The 4,403-nt window shown below is 37.7% G+C and overlaps 1 pseudogene; it reads right to left on the bottom strand.

The window, feature by feature from the left end:
- Window positions 1–3,156: 3,156 nt before the first annotated feature.
- Window positions 3,157–4,064, bottom strand: LOC101600053 (annotated as a pseudogene).
- Between the last annotated feature and the right edge of the window lie 339 nt (window positions 4,065–4,403).

Below are 4,403 nucleotides of genomic sequence, written 5' to 3'. Positions count from 1 at the left end.
TTATTTTTCAGTGGTGGTGGCTACTGAGGAAACTCAGAAGTCAAAATGCTGAGAAAGAGTGATTATGGAGTGCTCAATACTGAATAAGACATCTATATTGCCCCCTTCAAGGTTCAGGGAAAAAATATAGAAGAGGAGACAGAAAAAAAATGTAAGAGCCAGAAGATGGGGAGGAGTCCTGTGGCATGCTGTCATTCAGGCATGGCATGGCCACTGCATTCATGACCTTGCAGTGACTGTCATAACATCCACAAGATGCACAATGCTGGGCCCATCAACATTCAGTCATGGATGATGGACCACTTGTCCCATGAAGGCAACACTAGCCATAATCGGTGGCCATCCCCCACCACACAGACACAAAATGAAGTGAAAGTAAGAGGGACATGTTGGGAAGAAGAAGGGGTTTGGAAGAAGGGGGCAGGGAGAGGCCTAAAGAGTAGATAAGGATAGGGGATTTTAACATCTCGATCACACCTTCCAAGGCTCAGGGTCCATTGTGGAAGAGGTGGCAGAAAGAATGTAAGAGCCAAGGAAGGGTAGGACTCCTTACAACGTGCTCCTCCAGACACAAAATGGCCTGGATATCCATGACCTCACAGTGCCTGACACTACCTATGCAAGACCATCATAAAAGGAGGAAAAGACCATGACATCAAAATAAAATAGAGACTGATTGAGATGGAGAATGGAATTTCAAAGGGGAAATGTTAATAAAAATTGAGAAAAGGGCTGGAGAGATGGCTTAGCGGTTAAGCGCTTGCCTGTGAAGCCTAAGGACCCCGGTTCAAGGCTCGGTTCCCCAGGTCCCACGTTAGCCAGATGCACAAGGGGGTGCATGCGTCTGGAGTTCGTTTGCAGAGGCTGGAAGCCCTGGCGCACCCATTCTCTCTCTCTCCCCTTCTATCTGTCTCTCTCTCTCTGTGTCTGTCGCTCTCAAATAAATAAATAAATAAAAATTTAAAAAAAAAATTGAGAAAAAAAAGATAGGGGATTATCAATTACCAGGGCTGGAGAGATGGCTTGTTGATTAAGGCACTTGCCTACAAAAGCTAACAACCTGAGTTCAATTCCCCAGTACCCACATAAAGCCAGATGCACAAAGTGGTGCATGCACCTGGAGTTCATTTGCAGTGGATGGAGGCCCTGACATGCCCATTCTGTCTCTCTTTTTTATATCTTTCTCTGCTTGAAAATAAATAGGTAAAATATTTTTATTAAAAGAAAGTTAGGGGCTGGAGAGATGGCTTAGTGATTAAGGTACTTGCCAGAAAAGCCTTAAGGACCCAGGTTCAATTCTCCAAGTCCTACATAAGCCAGATGCACAAGGTGATGCATCTAAAGTTCACTTACAGAGGCTAGAGGCCCTGGTGCACCCATCTTATTTCTTCTCTCCCTCTCTCTCTCTCTCTTTCTCTCCCTCCCTCCCTCCCTTCTTCCCTCTTACTCTCCTCTGTCTCTAATAAATAAATTTTTAAAAATTTTATCTAACAAAAATAAATTGTAAAAAAATAGTGACTTCTAATATTGGAATGTTCTCTCAATAAACACAGTTCAGATAAATTTGCTTAAATATATCAAAATTTCACCACATTTTCCCATAAAGGTTTGTATATAGGTATGAATAATTAATAATACTTCTGTGAATTTATAGCTTGGGGAAAATCTTGGCTATAATTATTTATTGTTTTTTGTTAGATCATTTATATGGTTATCACAGCTATTTAACTTATTGGAATATGGAATACAGATTGATTGTAATAATTGGCTTATAAGATATTACTGTAACTATGAGAGCCAAGGAATTATAACTTTCATCTGTGTATGGTAATAAACTGAAAATTAATTCACTGTAAAGATATATACATGTAACTTTATGACAAATAATATATAATCAAATACTATGGAATATGAAACATTATCAAGTACTTATTTTTAAATGACCATATAATGTTAACCTAACTTGCCTTGCAAATTCTCACCCTTAGTTTAACAATAAAAGTAAAAATATACATTTTCTACATACTTCCCAACACACAGTCACACACATATATGTATGCATTATTTGCCTCTATGTGTGTGTGTGTGTGTGTGTATTTGAAAGCTGTTTGCAAGTGAGTGCTTTTGAGAAATCATAATTTTCAGGTACATAAATCAAAACTCATAACTATTGAACTTTGCCAAGAATTATCTTTTTTAATATTTTACTTATTTACTTTAAGAGAGGGAAAGAGGCAAAGAGAGAGAGACTAGGTTCACCAGGGTTTCTAGCCACTGTAAATGAAGTCCAGACGCATGTGCTACCTTGTTCACCTGGCTTATGTGGGTCCTGGGGAATCAAGCCGAGGTACTTTGGCTTTGCAACCAAGTGCTTTAACTGCTAAGCCATCTCTCCAACCCCACGAATTATACAGTCTTGATATTGATGGTTTCTTCTTGGATTTCTTCTCAAATTAAATTTCTTTGGCTTTGATATTATTCATCCCTCTCCTTACTTACACTGACAGTTCTCTTATGTTATTTCCTTCTGTAAGGTAAACTTGTAATCATCAATATTCATTAACTGAGAAACTGGTTTCAATATATAGAAAGCATATGTTTTAAGGAAAAATGCAAGGGAAATACAGGATTTACATTAATAATTAAGACTGAAAACCTACAGAAATGATGTCATCAGGGACAAGGGCAATAGCTCTTGATTTGATTCATTTAGAATTCTGTTTTCCAAGTGAATGAAGGCCACCCAAATATCTTCAGCCTCTAGAGCTGAGTTTGAACTGTGGTGGTTTCTAATACACTTTTAGAAATTGAAATGATAACAAGTAAATCAAAATAAATTAATAATAATATAGTTAGTAACTTGCAGATTGCTGGAGACACAAATGTTATAGCATTATTATATGGTGTAATTATCATTATCTAATATTTGAACACACATATTGATGGACAGTTATTAATCTAAGTAGTAAGAATCTAAGTACTGGATTTTTAGATATATTTTCATAATAGAAAAGACAAAAAACATACACCTATGACCATTCATTGCTTCTAAGAAATGAATGAGTGATGGACACTATTCAATTCACAGGTGGCTAAACTGGCCAGACACAATACATTTTCTAATTATGCAAGATATATAACGATTATTCCTTGAATTCATAGGTGATTTATCTGTTTCTTTATGGCATGCTTAATATCTTTATTTCTCAGTGTATAAATAGCTGGATTGAGGAGCAGTGTGATTACTGTATAAAACACAGCAAGGAACTTGTTATCCCATGTAATGCTTACTGGCCACAGGTAGATGAAAATGCAGGGTCCAAAGAAGAGCAAGACGACTAGGATGTGGGATGTGCAGGTAGACAGTGCCTTTGATGAACCATCCTTAGAATGAAGGTGAACAGTTAAGAGTATATAAGTGTAGGAAACAAGCAAGAGAATGAAACAAGTAGTTGCTGAAACTCCACTGTCAGCATTTATCACAATTCCGAGAATATCAGTATTTATGCAGGCCAATTTCAGCACCAAAGGAATATCACAGAAAAAGCTGTCCACTTCTTGAGGTCCATAGAAGGGCAGCTCCAAAATTATAAGCAGTTGACTTATGGCATGAACAAAGCCAATGATCCATGAAATCAAAACTAGCCAGATGCACTTGTCTGTCCATGATGCTGGAGTAATGTAGTGGCTTACAGATGGCCACATACCGGTCATAGGCCATTGTCACGAGAAGCACCATCTCACCCCCTCCAGAGAAATGCACACAGAGGATCTGGGTCATGAAGCACCCAAAGGAAATGGTTTTATGATCCTGCAGGAGGTCTGTGGTCAGTTTGGGAGTGGTTACTGAAGAAGTCAATACATGAGAGATTAACTAACAGAAAGTACATGGGGGAGTGGAGATGGTGGTCAGTGATGATTAACAGGGCAATGGAGAGGCTGCCCACAGCAGTCATCAGGTATAATATGGAAAAGGGCAACAAGAGGAAGACCTGGATTTCATTTGAAGTACAAAGTCCCTGAAAAATAATCTTGGACACCACAGACTGGTTGGTTTCTTCCATTCAGTTCACTATGTTCTGAGTTGTAAAGAGAGAACAAGAACTCCTGGAATAGAAACAAGATTTAGATTCAAGCGAACAGAAAAACATAAACCCCAAGTTAAAAACAATAATGATTCTCGTATCTAAATTTTGTGTCTAAGCAGTAAGCATTCTTAAGTGTATCAAATGGGACAAAAGCTTTACACATCTAAGGTACAATACATACAAGTGTCAAAATGACTATTTTTATTACAATGTCAGTTGTGAAGTTCTCCATTAAATTTTTCTAAATTGTGTATATATTTTCTTCGGTGCATAGTTGTGAGAATATATTTAAATTCTTTTCCTTTTTCCAGAATG

This window comes from Jaculus jaculus, chromosome 8 (assembly GCF_020740685.1).
Source record: "Jaculus jaculus isolate mJacJac1 chromosome 8, mJacJac1.mat.Y.cur, whole genome shotgun sequence".
NCBI lineage: Eukaryota > Metazoa > Chordata > Mammalia > Rodentia > Dipodidae > Jaculus > Jaculus jaculus.
This window is presented reverse-complemented; position numbering and strand designations above follow the sequence as displayed.